The sequence below is a fragment of the Mesocricetus auratus genome, unplaced genomic scaffold (assembly GCF_017639785.1).
Source record: "Mesocricetus auratus isolate SY011 unplaced genomic scaffold, BCM_Maur_2.0 Super-Scaffold_15014, whole genome shotgun sequence".
Classification (NCBI taxonomy): domain Eukaryota; kingdom Metazoa; phylum Chordata; class Mammalia; order Rodentia; family Cricetidae; genus Mesocricetus; species Mesocricetus auratus.
Genome location: NW_024429186.1, coordinates 12,681,739 through 12,699,100, shown reverse-complemented (window position 1 = coordinate 12,699,100; position 17,362 = coordinate 12,681,739). Strand labels below are relative to the sequence as shown.

The 17,362-nt window shown below is 45.9% G+C and overlaps 1 long non-coding RNA gene across 1 annotated transcript; it reads left to right on the top strand.

Annotated features, from left to right (window-relative positions):
* Nucleotides 1–811: 811 nt before the first annotated feature.
* LOC121139441 lies at nt 812–14,791 on the top strand. The gene is made up of 3 exons (XR_005876397.1): nt 812–1,089; nt 9,933–10,210; nt 14,720–14,791. It is a non-coding gene; the product is annotated as an uncharacterized LOC121139441 (long non-coding RNA).
* The last annotated feature ends 2,571 nt before the right edge of the window (nt 14,792–17,362 follow it).

Sequence of the window (17,362 nt, the reverse complement as noted above, 5' to 3'; positions counted from 1 at the left end):
ATTATTAGTTACTGTGACCAGTTTATAAATTGAACTTCAACACAGGTGTGTATGTAATAAAGAGAAAAGCACCCATAGGGCCTGGTGTCAGCCAGGGTTTCTAGCATTCTCTGGTGCTCTGGATCTGTGTTGTCACGGATGAGGGGATAGCTGCACACAGACACATATCGTTCAGACGTGAGGAATATCACCTGGGAGCACACCACACAAGCCACAGTGATTACTGACTAATGCCAAACCACGGAGGCCGGACAAGGCAGTAGATGCAGGAAGAAGGAGCATGACAGGTGACACGATCATCTCTACTATCAGCTCGGAGGGACCCCCAAATCCAGTGGGTCCTCAGGCACTGAGCGCAGGGTGGAGGTGTGGTGGGTACTTAGCAGAGACACGCAAGGAGCTGACATCCCTGACCCACTCCAGGAGCTGTGCTGTAGAGTCCAGCAAAGGACGCAGAGGTGTGAATAGTATGGGCTGAACAAGGCCCTTCTGTGTGGTTGGTTCCAGTGGTCCAGACTAACACAGTCAGAATGTTAGTTTGTTCAGCTGATCTTGCTACAGTTGATTCCAGCTTTGTAAGCTATCCAGGCTACCCCAGGAACACCGAGGCATTGGCTGCTTTTAGAAACCAAGGCAGAAGGGTAATTATGAAAAGAAAAGCTTCCTTCACTCAGGGTTCAGCTCAGTTCTCACACCTTGGACACAGGTTTCTGTGCTGTGCCTTGTCACCCAGGGGATTATGACTGGCATAATGTGCTCTGGCCAAGCCTGTTTCTGATCCTGACTGGGCAGAGCCCTGAGACTAAGGGGAGGACCCAGGAGAGAGGACATTGGAGGGCATCCCCAACACCTTGGTCTGGCATCTCAGCCTTGGTTCTGGGAGACGACCTCTGTTCATCATGACGTGAGCCGGGATCTGCTCAGTCTCTTTATGCTGCGATCCTTCCCGAGACTCTCCCTACTGACCCGGGTGAACATCTGTTCTGTTACTGAGGCACCATATTGGATGTTACAATCTTGTTAAATCCTCAGGACAACTGTGTCAAGACCTCTGTGATGTGCAGAATGACCAGGCTTACACAACTCCAGGTGAAAAAACTGGAATTTGGTCTGATTCTGAGGACCATTCTCTTGCGTTTTGGTTGGGGCTTTTACCGTGGGAACAGATTCTTCAGCTACCATTGGTTGAGAGAGGACAGGCAGATGGCAGACAGGACAGCACGTGAGAGGGACACCAGTCATGACTAACGGAACTTCGGAGTAGAAAGAGGGAGCATCGAGTAGAAGTCAGGCTGAGAAAGTGAGGGTTCTGGGGACCCATGGAGAAATTAAGACTGGTGCTATCTGGGGACAGAGTGGCCACAAAGGAGTGAGGAGTTAAAGTGTAGAAAGAAGGAAGGAAGAAGTAATGGGACAAGAAGGAAAGGAATGGAGTGAAGAAGGAAGGGAAGGAGGGAGAAAAGGAGATAGGTTGAAAGAAAGAGAAGCGAGGGAGGATAAAGGGAAGGGAGAGAGGGACAGAAGGGGGGAGGGAGGCCAGGAGGGAGGGGGGAAGGGAAGAAGGGAGGAAGAAAAAAAATTGATGTCCTGAAATTTCTGTTCTCACACCCAGGTGATTTCAGAACTTCTGTTAGACTCGAGGCTTACCATGTGCTATATAAACATGGTCTCCCAGGAAAGCTGTACCACGTTTTGAGACATTTGAGACAAGTGACACAAAAATGCATTTTACTAAGACAAATCTGTGTGCCAGCACCCACAGACACTCCCATGAAATGGACTCCCTGGCTTCCAGGGCTGTGGGGCTCACTAGGGAAGAAGGGGGTGCCAGCAAAGGCTGCATCTCAGATTGAGTGACAAGAGGCTGGGACTTCCCTCTGCTCTTCCCCTCCTGCTATAGCAGAGGGACATCCATGCTTTTTTGATAGGGTGGGGCCCTGGCCAGGCAGACCTCGAGGCCAACAAAACAGGCATTGCCTCGTTCTGTGGTGTCCAGAGGTTTTGCATAGGTATCGCCATCCCACTCATGAGAACACAGTCGTCACTGGGGCTGATGAAGGGCTATCAGAGATGCCATCATTGTACCATCACTGTGGTTCAGAAGGTAAAACGACAATCCCAATAGCCACCCGTCTCAGCAGGGCAGGGTCTGGCCTTGCTCTACGTGAAGCTCCCTCTTCATATCCCTCTCAAGAAAGAAAGCTTGCCGTGGCCCTTACAGGACACGCTGTCTATAAGTGGGCCGCTCTGAATGCCCTTTTGCGGGGTTAATTTCCTTACAAACTATCCCTTCAAGTGCCAACTGGCACAAAGTTTGGGGGAAAAGTAATCTCCTCTTTACCTTTAGTATTTTGAACGAACATCTCACATGGAAAGCTGGCTAGAAATAAGTGCTGCTTTTGCTAATAGAATAAAGCTTGTGTTTAGAAGTAAACAGTGGGCCGAGATGACAATTATACAGACAGGAATGTCTGAAATAAGCCTCGCTTGCAGTCAGACTCCTTGGATGGCACGCCTACATTTAATATGTTGTTCTTATACTCCGTTTCCCTACTTAATTAAAATCATGTACCTAACAGGAGCCATGTTGTAAACAGAATTCATTCTTGAACTCGACTCTATGTACAGCTGTTGGCACAGCTGTGATTCAGTTTCTGGGCCCCCAACAGCTTTGTTCTGGTTTGTATTTTGATCAGTGGCGTCTCTTCACACTCTCTCCAGGTTTCATTCATGAAAAGTCTCTAACTCTGGCCTGCCACCCAGACACTGTTCTTCAGCAATACACTGAGTTTTTCAGGTGCCTGACCCTGGTGTTCTACTGCTCCTGACACAACAACTCAGCCCTTTTATCTTTTAACATTTATTTTTATTCGATTGTACACACAAGTGCATGCCATGACACATGTGTGGAGGTCAGAGGGCAAGGGAGGGGTTGGTTCTCTACTTCCATCATGTGAGTTCTGGGCATAGGACTTGGGACACCGGGCTTGGTTATAGGCATCAAGCATATACATAGGCTGAAAGTGTCAGACGTGGCATATGGCTATGTTATGGTTTGAAAGTGGACTGTTCCCCCACAGACTCAAGTGCTTGGACGCTTGGTCCCCAGGTGGCTGTGATGTTTGGGAGGTATGGGAAGACCTGAGCATTTGAAACCTTGATAGAGGAAATAGGTCACGGGTGGCAGAAGTTAAGATTCGATAACCAGTGTCTACTTCCTGTCTGTCTCTGCTTCCCGAGTGCCATGTGGTCAGTTAGCCCCTCCCTCCTGTCACCATGCCTACCCTTCCTCCTTGCTACCATGTGCTCCCAGCTATGATGGACTCTATCGCCTCTGGAATCACAAGTCAAAATAACAGCACCACCCCCTTAAGTTGCTTTTGTCAAATTATCTTATTGCAGTCACAGAATAGGAATTGATGCAAGTCCTTTGCTGCACAAGATGCCGAACTCAGTTAGAAGGTGGTGGCAGCTGGTGGGAGTTGAAGGAGCTGCTTAAAAGAGTTGAAGGCAGAGGGTCACCCAACAGGGATGTACTGGATGTGCCCAGCGCAGGATTATGTATTGAGTCTAGTATGTTTGGATGTTGACCGTGGCTGAGAAATAATGAGTGCACTGCATGTGGCAGCAATCTGAGGAGAGTGAGGAGGGTTAGGTGGAGTAGCTGGGTGGTGGCGGCACACACCTTTAGCCACAGCAGTAGGGAGGCAGAGGCAAGAAGATCTCTGTGATTCAAGGCCACCCTGGTGTACGGAGATCTGCTTGCCTCTGCCTCCCTAGTGCTAGGATTAAAGGTCTGTACCACCACCACCCAGCTACTTTATTTATTTATCTATTTATTTATTTAAATTATAAAGTTGCTGGCTGAGGACCAGGGCTTCTTATTGGCTAGCTCTGTCTTAATTATTAACCCATTTCTTTTTTTTCATATTTTTATTTAACTTTTTACACATGTCACTTTCAGTTCCCTTTCTCTCCCCTCCTCCCCCACTCCTCACCCCTCACTCCATCCCCCCTCCACTCCCCAGGGAGGGCAAGGACTTCCATGAGGGATTTTCCCATCCCCAGAAGGGCCTAGTTTCTTCCCCTTGTGTCGAGGCTGAGAGAGCATCCCTGGTACGGGTTCCCAGAGTCCATTTGTATGCCAGGAATACATACTGCTCTACTCTCCAAGGTCCCACAGATTGCCAAGGCCTCCACTCTGTCACCCAGGTTCGGTGGGAGGGATGTCTGGATCAGTCCCATGCTGGCCCCCAAGTCATCAGTCTGGGGTCCATGTGTTCCCCCAATATTAACTCATTTTTATCAATCTGTGTATTGCCGCCAGGCTGTGGCTTACCTGATAATGCCTGGCATGGTGTTACTCCCCTGGCAGCATCTCGACTCTGATAGACTCCTCCCTACCTTTTCCAGAATTCTCCTCATCTCCTAATCACTCCTGTCTTCCTGCCTAATTGGCAGAACAGTGTTTTATTAATCAACCAATAAAAGAAACCTATACAGAAGGACATCCCCCATCAGTTCGGACTACCATATCGGGTACTCAGGATCTGATCAGACTGGTGTTGGGAGAATGACCAATCATTTGGGAGTATTCTACATGTCCAACAATTCAGACACCCCAATAATTCTCCAGTCTTGCTCACTGTGGCTTCCCTCATCTTCATCTCTCTGCAGAATGTTCCTGAATGTGAATTTCCTGTTTGTCTCACTTCTGCTTATCCTGACTTTTTTGGTTGTTTTTATTTATTTTTTTTAGCATGGCTCCCTTGTTTGCTTTCACAGACCTATTGTAATCTTATTAAGCTGAAGGCATAGCCATTGGTGTGTGTGTGAGCTTTTCTGTAATAGAAGCCACCAGGGTAGTCTGCCATCTTGGAATCACATCACTAAAGTTCTTAGGACAGCTTTGAATCACTCTTTGACACTCTCCTTCCACCACAGCCCTTACGACAAGGGGAAAAGTCTTCTACAGGTCACCAAAGCCCACTTATCTCTCTTTTGTTCCCTCTCTTAGAGACTCAACTGTAAGGAATCAGAGATAATGTTCCCCCTTCTCTTCCTTCATTCTGTCCCCCGCCACTTGCTTTGATTTCCTTACTGGGCATAGGGTGGGTCCCACACACCCTTTCCTGGTAGATAATGACACAAGCATGCCCATAAAGATAAGAGGATGTTGGTGGCATTTATGGTCCTATTGCATTTAGCAAGTGGAGATGTGTTGGTGATTAGATGCTGGAATCAGTGTTGATGATACTCATATGCCATCTTATCCATGGTACTACACAAGTAATGGGCCCTCATAGAAAACAATCCATTCATAATGAAGCCAACTATGTTAACTATTAAAAACAAACTCTCTGTCTCATTGTGATAGTACACACCTGTACCTTCCACACTGGGAAGGCTGAGGAAGGAGGATCTAAAATCTGAGGCCAGCCTGGGCTACCTAATGAGAGTCCTGACTAAATGGAATGAAACGTGGAAAGAAAAAAAAAACTCAACCAACAAAAGCCTCCAAACCTTCTTAATTGTCTGGGATGGGGGTCACTTTGAAGACAAGGTTCTCTTCCAGTTACATGTGTTTTGCTTATTTAAAGATGCTACACGGGTAATAGCCATTAATTTGCTACCAGCATGTCTGTTACATTGGTTGTTGTCTGCACTGAAAGTTTACACTGAAATTGCTATCATTTCTCCTTTACCCAAATGGGAGAGTTTAAACAGCTGTTAGAAGCTACACTGGCCCATCCTCGGAGCCATGGTTCCCACTCTCCAGTGTAGAGGTTGTGGCATCTGTGGTCTCCCTGTGGTCACACACAGCTCTTCAAATGCAAAGGGCTCTATTACAAGGAATGACTTCCCTGAAGACTATTCCAGGAATTTGATGGCTCCAGAGTCCTGTGGTGACAGAGGCTCGGGTGGCTATAGACATGCATCATTCCTTGCTGTGTCAAGTACGACCTAGAAGCCACTTTGTGGGCAAGAGTCACAACCATAGAGACTGCCTGAAGATTCCTCGGGTCATTCACATTGTAAAGCAAACTGCTTCCTCCATGCTTCCCAGCTACCTGCCACAGAGTCTGACTCTTCAGACCGAAGTCCTTGTGCACCATGTCCCGTGCTCAGATGTGAGAGGTCGGTGTGGAAATCTCGTCATTGTCTGGCTCACTAAGGCCACGTGAGACGTGGTTGCTCACATCAAATCAATAGACAGCTAAACCAATGATTGTCGTAAGATACAGAATCAAAAAGCCAGCTTGGCCTGGATCTTCCAAGACCATCTTTCCCTTTGGGGAAATTGTTCCTCTCTGTCAATCAAGATTCTTTAACACCTTTCTCTGCTCAGTGTACTGTTTGCCCATCTCTACCCATAACCTTATCAAAAGGCATCTAGGGACCCCACCTATAAAACCTAGTCTCCACCTTTCCCAAATTGCTAATGAATAACTGCACCTCCAGTTTTATTGCTGGAGACCTGGAAAAAGTCACAATTCTTTCACTTACCTCACTTCCCAATGTCAGTCTCTAGCAAGTTCCATCAATTATTCTTCCCGCATTTTTCTCACTTCTTTCTACTCTTTCTCTACAATGTTGCAGCTATAAAGAGTCCAGAAATACTTTTGCCATTCCAAGGTCAAGTGACATCAATAGATGTTCCTGACTTCCTGTCTTCATACCATACCAAGAGTAACCACGACACCATGTCCTGTCTCTAGACTCTGACGACTATAATCTGATGGGGCCAGAGTGCCTGATTTGTTATTGCTATTGGTTGCTTGCTTGTTTTTGAAAAGGGAATTCAAAATCAGAGCATCCGGGTGTTGCTCTGAAGGATGCTTGCTTATCTCGGAATGAAATCTTGGACCAGAGTTTATAAAATCAGATTGTTGCATCAGCACTGAGCTAGGTTGCCCCATGTGGATACGGGATTAAACATTGGCTTCTATTTATCCTCCACTCCTGCCACTAAGCAGAGAGATGCTTAGGCAAACTCACTTCCTGGTGAGGAAGGTACCCTCTATTAGTAATTAGCAGTCAAGTGTACCTTATCAACCTGTCCCCCAAACCTGAGTACAAATGCTTGCAGTTGTCTTGATGTCTCAAGCAGTGTCTGTGTCAGTGGGTCCTGACTCCTGACTTCACTTACGTTGAAGAATGGAGAGTTACTATTTTGTTGCTGCAGGTTGCTGCACCAGAGCTAGACAGATCTTCTTCAGAGCTATGTGTGATACAAGAACGCCATCAGTTAAGGCTTCTCTCCTCAGGATGACCAAGCTCTCTGTGAGAGAGGCAGGCTGGTGGCAGCGGCTTGGAGGACTCAGAGAGGAGAGCTGGCAATGAGGACAACCTGAAGTTCCTGAACCCAGTCCTGGGGCATCATGTAGATCTCAGACTCATGCATTCTGCTATTAAATTGATACCAGGAGGGGACTGTAGGATAAGGGGACACTTTACAAGTCCCCCCTCCCCTCTGTCCCAGGTTGCCTTAGTCCTTACTTGAGCCCACCAACTACTTAATGCATATAGTCATCCCTAGTAATCTGTGGATGCTAAAGTCACACAATGAGCCAAAAGGATATGATCAAAACATGTTGCATAAAGTAGCATAAACATTAATATTGCATCACACTGATTATACATTGACCCTTTTTGTCTTTACTCTCTGAGCAGCATGGTGTGACAACTATTTACATACTCTTAACAGTTGGTTTTCAGCAGGCTTTTGTTAAGTAGACTACAGAAGGTTTAAAATACACAAGAGGATGTGTGTAGGTTATATGCAAACCCTATGTATAGTATTGTATATAAAGGTCTTGAGCAACTTTTGATGTTAGTATCCATGGCAGAGGGTTAGGAGTTGAAACCTATTCCCTGTAGATAACAAGGTCGGATATACACACATCAACTTCTCCTTGCTGATCTAAATATAAGTTGAAAGATTTTAGAAAGATGATGGTGAGTAGGCCAGATAGGAGAATCTGAAAGGGCTGAGAACAACTGAATATCTTTGAATCATAACTCACATACTTTGATATCCTCTACTTATTGTGGGCATTGGAAAACAGGACTCTGGACTCTCAGAGAAGAGAGCCTAGTGTGCAGGGATCCTGGTACAGTTTTGAGTCGATTTCTGCTAGCCCGAATGCTGTTTCGTTCTGCTGTCACTACCCTCTGATGGCTTTGCTTCTGTCAAGTCTGAGGGACACAGGCCATGGGCTTGAGGAACGCCTGGGAAGGCTGTGCAGGGATGTGGAACAGGAGGAAGGTCATGGTCAGGGAAAGGTGAGCTGGGCTAGAAAAATCAGCATGGTGGATGAGGAGGAGGAAGAAGAGGACACACATGGGGATGTGACATCAATTGCTCTTGATACAAAACAAACCATAAGAGCACCAAAGATTCAAATGCTCGACAGAGACCAGGACTGTGGAGAAGGCTAACCAGAAGGGAGAGGAGACAGCAGCTACAGCCCAGCCCAGCTCAGAAGCCTTTCGATTCTACAAGGCCCTTGGGTCAAACCATGAGAAAATGGTAGCAAGCTCCCTTGGACTTGTCCCCTGGTCCTCTGAGGAGGTGGGTGCTCATCACCCCATGCTTTCTTCAGCATGCTAGTATTGTCAGCTTCTAGTCTCTCCTGCCTGCCTTCCAGGTACATGCCCCTGATTCCGTCTGTATGTATGTATGTATGTATGTATGTATGTATGCATGCATACATATATATGCATGTATATGCTATATATGTGTACTGTCCAAGATGCTGCATTCATTCACTCACTCATTCATTCATTCATTCATTCATTCATTCATCCCCCTTAACTCCACCCAGTCACAATTCATTGCTGTCCACCCTGACATCTCAATGGAGTCGTTTTTCTGCCTCACCCCAAGTCCCCATCCATCCCTTTTCTCTTCTTTTTTTCTTCCCAATGGCAGTTTTTTTTATTATTACAGGAGAAAACTTATGAAAATTGTTGAAACATGGACTACAAAGCGATTCCTTATTTTTTTTTAACATTTGGTGGGGAGCGCCTCACCCCCTTGTCCCCCCCAAAAGGCAGCCGTGTCAAAGACACTGCCTCCCCCCTTTGACATTCACGCCGTGCTCAGAGTCAGCTGGGGTCTCCGCTCTGACAAATTTGCATCTCTTTGAATGTGACGCTTGAAAAAAGCCCGAGCCGCTAGATTAAATTTTTTTTTTCCGTCGAGAAAATGAGAAAAGCCTCTATCTTTCGCTGAGTCTACTGGGAAGATCTTTATTCTGATTCTTGTTAGAATTGTTTATCACCCTGACAGGCCAGACTCGGACGAGATAAAGGCTTAGCTGCATCACGGGGCCTGACAGTGGTGGGACACGCAGAAAAATGAAAGGAGCCGGAGAAAATATTATTAATAGATGCCGACTCGCTTTGCCTGCATGGCACGTCAGGGAAGGAGAGGGATCCAGGCTTGATTGCAGGCCTATGAAGTTCTGTCCAAAAAAAGCAGCCATTTTTCATTAAGTGATAGAAGGGCCTTTTTCATGTTCCTTCCTGAGGAGCTGATAACTTATGCAGTTTATTCTAACCCTGCTGATTTCTGTCAGGGGAAGAAAACTGAAAGATGGCTTTGCCTTGTCCTTTACGGAGAGCAGGTTGGTTTGACAGGCTCACGAGCCAAATCAGGGAGGTCCGGCCTGGACGGGCTCAAGGTGCCTGGACTGGGGTGTCTGGTGTTTCTTGTGAGTGTCAAAGACTGGGGAAGGGGAAAGAAGGGTAAAAGCCGGAACCCTGTCAGCTCCTCAGGGTTACCTTGGCAACACCGGTCTGTATGCACTGGCCTCCTAAAGAGCCACGTTCGGGGCTGTGAGCATGGACACCCGCAGTCAAGGATCAAGGTGCCAGCTATGTTGGGGACATGAAGCAATGACCATCTTTTTGCTTTGTCTTCACAGGTCACTTCCCTGGAAAGTCTCTTCCTTGAGTCTCCACCTCCTAAGAGGACACCCACCGTGTAGTCAGGGTGCCATTCTCATGAATGCATTTCACCTGGATTGCTTTCAGAGAGGCCCCATCTCCATGCACAGAGGCCTGCTGAGGTACTGACGAGCCCTTCCACAGCATATGTGAAGAAACATTTGAGTTACCACCATGTGAAAGGAGGTTTTCACTTGTACCATTCTGGAGTGAGGTACAGGTTCTGGGCTGGGCAATGACAACAGCAGTCACCCAGGTAAGAGGTTCAGGCTATCAGACTGTCCTTGGATGGCCAGACCAAGAGTTTCCTGACCCTGGAAGACCCTCATGAGTACTGCATGGAGACAGTACTTTCTCGTTGATGGGACAGCCATGGGTACGACTCATTGACTGGAGTGTGTAGCTGAGTGTCCTATAGCAAGACACTTAAACCCCTGTGTCTGTTTCCTCTCCTGTACAAGTGATGCATTTTTTTTGCTGTCCCAACTGGATGGAGAATGAAAGTGATGAGGAATGTATATTCCGGGTCCTCATTTATGCTGGAGGCTCTGGTAGGCTGTGAGTAAGTACCACAGATGCTGAGATGTGGGCTAAGGGGGGTGAGTCAACCCAAATGGGCCACACTCTTCACAGCAGCCCACAGTGATGACTTTGTGGTCTTTGTCTGGTTTTAGGGTTCCGCTATGCATTCACAGTGAATCAGAGAGAGCTGTTCTCAGAAGTCTGTGGGAACCGCTGGGTTTCCTTGTAACCTGAGCATCAATCCTGCCTGTATGTGGAGGTCAGAATCTTAGTTGGGGCTTCTTAAGGCACAGCAGTGACTGTCCATCAGCCCCAGGGAACCACACAATTCACCCCAGTCAACACTTTGAGATACGGACAGAAAAAAAAGACAGTCTGGGTGAGACCAGAGAACCTTGACTAAGGAAACAGACTTACGTGTCAACATAGGTATCCCTCTGCCGCGACAGGGTCATTTACCACTTTAGAACATGATTTGACCCATTTAAGCTTCAGGGCCCTCATGCATAAAGTGGAAGTGACATTATTGGGGACAGTGGTATGTGTTAAGTAAAATATCTGCAGTGGTCAGTGTGGTATCTAAAACACAATGAGCTCCTGCTTCTATAGTGGCCGTGACGCTGTTGATGATGGCAATGATGAGGTAATGATGCTGTTAATGGAGATGATGACAGTAACAATGAGGTGATGGTGATGATGATGGTGGCAATGATGATGAGGATGTTGATGGTGATGACACAATAATGTTCATAGTGATGAGGATGGAGATGTTGGTGATGATAATGATGTTATCAGTGGTAATGATGACGGAGATGATGTTGATGTTGAAATGATGCTGATGATTGTGATGCTGGATGACGGAGATGATGATGATGATGTTGAAATGATGCTGATGATTGTGACGCTGCTGTTGCTGATGGAGGTAATCATTCCCTTGATAGAAAAAGAGTACACAACACATGGCATATATCAAGCCCTTTCTTCACTCTACCCGTACTTCCTTCAGTTTAATCCTTGCCATCACTTCATTGAGTGCCCATCATTATTATCCTTAAGTTAGTGACCTAGACATCTTTGGTCACACAGTCACTGAGGAACTCCATGGTTAGTAGTGATAGTGCTGGAAGTTGTCTGGGGAGATAGATGGAGAGAGCCTCTTTTTACTACATGAACTAGAACAAATTGCCAGATATCTCCAGGAGATAAAGGGTTGAGTCCCAGAAGAATGCCATCACTTTACCATCTGGAAGATGAATAGAATCCCTGACAGACTGCATACACAGTCATATGATGAGGCATGCAGATTGGTAGAAAGCATTGGTAGAAGAATTGTAGATAAACAAGGCTGATCAGGAACTGAAGAGGGATTGGAATATACCTTAGTTGGTAAAGTGAACATTCTGTAATAATGATAATAATGATAGCTTACTTTTGGCCATCAGAACCCATGTAAAACTCTGGGTATAGCAGCATGCATTTACAACAACAGTGATGGGGAGGTGGCGACAGGAAGGTCCCTGGGATTTCTGATCAGGCATCCTAGTTGAATCAGTGAGTTCCAGGTCAACAAAGCTAAAGGTGTTCTTAAACACTGAGCCATTCTGCTAGCCTCCAGTATTGCTGACTTAAAATTTAAGGCTATGGAAGGAGCTACACATGTAATGTAAGCGTGACAGACATTTATTATGGGCTGTGCTAAGGTTCAGATCTAATGATAGATAGAATGGGGAGTATCTTGGTCACTGTTCTGTTACTGTGATGAGACATCATGGTCACAGAAACTCTAATAAAGGAAACCATTTAACTGGGTCCTGCTTATAGTTTTAGAGGTTTAATCCATTATCATAATGGCAGAGACCTTGGTGGCATGCAGGCAGGCATGAGGTGATGATAATGATAATACTGCTGATGGTGGTGATGAGGAGGAGGAGGGTGGAGATGATAATGGGGATGATGCTGATGATGACGTTGAAATGATGTTGATGCCAGAGAAGTAGCTGAGAGTTCTACATCCAGATTTATAGGTAGCAGGAAAGAGAGAGAGAGATAGGGCCTGGCTTTTGAATTCTCAAAGACTACCCCCCGCCAGTGACACACTTTCTCAAACAAAGTTGCACCTATTCAACAAATCCACATCTTTTAAGTCTTCTCAAACAATGCCATTCACTAATGACTAAGAATTCAAATATTTGTGCCTGTGGGGTCAATTCTTATTAAACCAATGTAAGAAGGCATGGCAAGATTTTTGAGTAGAGAATTAGCTTGGGGGGACTCATATTTCAATCATGAGTGAGGCTCTCTCACATCTTGAGCTGTTGACACCATGATTTGCATTTGTGAGCAGTTCAATATCCCCATGAACTCTGATCACTTGGGTCTACCACAAAGGGCATCTTGACCTCCTCTGAATAAGATGTATGTTTTGGCTAGAGATAAGTCACTTAAGCTCTGCTTCCATGGATATCAACTCTTGTAGTGCAGGTGATGATGCCTGGAAATCATGGACCATCAAAGTTGATCATCATCATAGGGGTGACTGAATTTGGCTCATCCTATAGAGGTTCTTTGAGAAGTCTTGAGTCCCTGCTGCTGAGATTCGGGATAGCATGCTGAATTTCAACATGTGTGTAGAACACCAGAAGCTGCCTGTCTTACAACCCCCACAACTTACTGACCATGTGGCTGAGGGCTGCTCTAATCCACTGCCTTCTATCTGTGGATCTTTCCCAATCTTTCCCATGGGCAGAACACACCACAGTCAGGTCACAGAGTGTAGACCTATAGCTTCAGCTGCAGCTTTCTGTAACCAAGATATCCAGGACAGGCTTATGGCTAAATGGTCTTAGATACATATACAGCTCCCCTCTCTGAATACTGGCCCTGTCACAGAGGAACTCGGGTGCAGAGTTCACATGAGGGTAGCTACAATGTTCATTGTATATAGTCAACCATAGCCAAAGCCAGTGAGGACCAGGAGATGATCAGGGCTATCCAAGTCATTGTCAAAGGGATGGAAGTCCCCTGAGCACAATGTCCTTTATAATAGTTCCAACCTGAATTTGAACTAAAACACTACATCCTTATTTGTTGGTTGGGTGGCCGGCTAGTGCAAACCTTGAGCTTAGTCTTTGTTTATAACTAGTTAAAACAATTTCCCAAGGAGAATTTTCAAATGTGATCCAGATAGCTTTGTGGTCTAAGACAGTCCTCAGTGGGTGGTCATCGTATTCTGTAAGAGGCCCCTGAACCTCAAAATCATGTGCTGTGTGGATCTCATGGATGTTAGTGCAGAGCAATATGGTTATAAACCACTAATGCTGACAAACTGCTAAGGTCTATGGACGCCCAAATATATTTAAGGGATCCGATACGGCAGCACCCAAGATAGGTGCAGCTGAAGTAATGCTGCAACTCAGAGTCCAGGTCCTTTCTGTCATGGTGCTCTGTCACGACTGAGTAGTTTGCCTTTGTCATGTTCAACTAACTGCCGGGAAGCAGTTGAGAGCATGAAGTAGAGCCACTGTTCCTGAGAACATTTGGCAGAGGGGACCCTTATCACTTAGTTCCATTCCGTTAGTGAGAACTAAGCTTGAGGGAGGTCGGCGTGAAAGGACTGAGGTGGAAGAGGTGTGTGCAGAGGAAGAGCAGGAAGCTGGCTTTAGCCAGACAGCAGTCTATTCTGCTTACACAGGGTAAATGGTGTGTGTGCATGTGTACATGCATGTATGTGTATGTACATGTACATGTCTGTGTATGTATATGGATGTATATGCATATGTGTGCGTGACTAGGTATGTGAATGAGTACATGTATATGTGTGTATGAGTGTGTATGTATGTGCAGTGTGTGAGTTGTATGTGAGAGTATATATATATGTCTATACATGGATATATATGGATACATGTATATGGGTATACATATATGTACATATGTCTATGAGTGCATATTTTTGAATGTATGTCTAAGTGTGCATAGGATACTGCATGGGTATGCATATGAGTGTGTGTGTGTGCATGAACATAAGAGTGTATGTATGTGAGTATGTGGGCATGTATACTTACATATATATGTATCTATACATACAAGTATGTATGTATGTGTGTGTGTATTATTGTCTGTGAGTGTGTGGGTGTGTGTTGTAGGCATTGTCCAACAAAGCTTTGATTGGAGAATTGGTAATGTTTAATACATAAATTTCAGCTAAATCACTTTAATAATAACTATTTTATTTCTGGTTTCACAGGCCTCAATTGCCTTGCTGCCTTAGTTTGTCTTTCTGTTGACTTGTTTCTGCTGAATAAAGGAGACAGGTATCCTTGAGGGCTTACTCCGTGCCTACGCTCTGCCTGGTAGGGTCATGCACACCATTTCCCTGGCTCCTGGTCCTTCACAGATAAGGACATGGAGGCTGAAGCAGCAGCACTCTTCGGCTCCTGGAGGGGGGACTTTGCAGATGGAATTTGAACCTTGGTTTCCCCACTTTTCTCCTGCAGCCGTCTCCCTGAGGGAGCAGCACAGCCCCCACCATCCCATCTGAAGCTTGTGGACACTGTGAAGAGTAAGGATGGACATGGAGTGGCACATAGTGACAGACCTGGTGCCCATAATGAATGTTCAGGAATACCCATCCGTCCAAAGAGGCACTCTCAGGACTGTCTCAAACTCCAGACCGCCTTTCATTGTTTCTCTTTTGCATATGAGCACAGACAAGAGAAATATGCTTCTAAGACAAAATAATAAATGAAGTGGAGGTGATGCTAGGTAGAAGTCAACATTGTGTACAAAGATGACAGGGTGGTTGCGGTCATGCCCAGCAGGGAGTGAGTGTCATGAAAGGCAAGGGCCAAGCTCTCTGCAGGTTACAGCCACTTCAGTACAAGCAGAAATGAGGTCATGGTGGCCTTGGCTTCCAGATTGTCAATGGAAACTGAAAATCAAGCTGTAAAACTCCTATGTTAAATATTGGATTGAACCGGGAATAACAAAAAACAATAACAAGGTCCAATCAGTTCCTGGTGCAGGCTGGATTCAGCACCTGGGACAGCGACCTGGTCCCTCTGCAGTGCAGGCTGAGGTGCCCGGTTTGCAGGCTTCTCCTTCACCATCTCTGGTGGCTCTTTGTGCTATGCACAAATCCACAGCCCTGACAACGACAGGGATCCTGGGGCTTCCATTTGGAATATTCCAGGCAAGTACAGGGAAAGCCTGACTGCCCACCTTCAGCCAGCCAAAAGACAAAGGCAACAAATTGACTCTAGACCTTGGGGAAAACCCGCTCTCCTGGGTGGAAAGCACATGCACCTTCTGCAGCAGTGCAATTGGGAGCTGCAGAGACATTCAGACATGTGCCCGGTCTGTGTTGGCAAGTGATATGACTGCACCCCATGAGGTGCAAAGCGCCGGGTGTGTGTGTGTGTGTGTGTGTGTGTGTGTGTGTGTGTGTGTGTGTGTGCCTGTGTGTTCATACTTGGTGTGACATGCTGCCACCCAGTTTTCCAAGTGATTTCTAACTTGAAGTTGATGAGATGGGATATTGTGTCTTTTTAAAAAATGTAACCAACAACAAACTTTACTGAGTGTAATTTTAGCGAGGGTACAAGTTTGCCAAGGTGCAGTATGTGATCGTGTAGTGAATGTTTTGACAATATAGTGTATATGTGTGTCTGTGTCTGCGAGCATGAAGGAGGCAGAAAAAAATAGCGACATATACTTTTTAAGGAAGTGAAAGCAATAAAAGAGGGCCACAAAATTTAGATTGGGAAGCTGTTGACATTTGCTGTTGTCATGGGTTTTCTTGGAAGCTTTTTGTCTATATAAAGAGACACCCAAATATCCAGATAATTCTTTAAATATTCTTCCAGCACATATCCTTGGAGTCTGTTCATTGCTTGGCAGTCCTAGATGTGCCTAGATACCTAGGGCATGGTTCCCATGCTCCAAGGCCCTGCAGTCCACTTGGAACAGTCATGTGGGTCCATGGGCAACTGCCATCAATTCAGTTAGTGCCAGAGTGGCCAGTTCTACCATTGAGATTCACATGAATTCTTCCTACAGTAACAGGCAGGTTGCAGCTGATTCAGTTGATAACAGGGATCAGACAAGATGCTTTCAGTAGGATGTCTCCATTTTGCAACAACCATATTAGATAACATGTAGAGGAAGAGGGGTTTGTGTGGTGGAAGGCTGCAGGCTTAGATCGGTCACTTCCATGCTGAGATGCTTGGTAACTCTACTTAATCTCTCTCTGTGTCTCTCTGGGTTTCTGTCCCTCTCTCTGTGTGTGTGTCTTTCTCTGTAAGTGTCTGCACACACACATGCATATGTGTGTTCAAGTGTATAGCTATGGTGTGTGTGCGCACATGCGTGTGTGTGTGTGTGTGTGTGTGTGTGTGTGTGTGTGAGCTAGAAGATGGCAATGAGTGCTATCCTCCAGCCCTTACCTTGTTTTGACCAGTGAGCCTGGGGTTCTCCCTGTCTCTGCCTTCCCACCTTTAGGCTCACACACTTGCATACCAAACCTTTGGATTTTTTAAAACATGGGTTCTAGGGACCAAACTCAGGTTCCATATTGGCAAAACAAGTACTTTGCTGGTGGAGCTGTCTCTTAGGATCACTTTCCCAAATCTTTTTTTTCTTATTTATTTTTAAATTTAAATTTAGATTAGAAACAAGGTTGCTTCACAAGTCAGTTCCATGTCCCTCTCCGTTTCCTTTCCCTCCTCCCGTGCCCTCCCCCCAAGCCTCCCAATATCCCCTCATTTCCCCAGGGAGGGTGAGGCCCTCCGTGGGGGTGTCCATAGTCTGTCATTTCATCCAGGGCAGGGTCTAGACCCTCCCCCAAGAGTTCAGGGTGAGAGTGCATCTCACATTGTTGGATGGGAGTCCA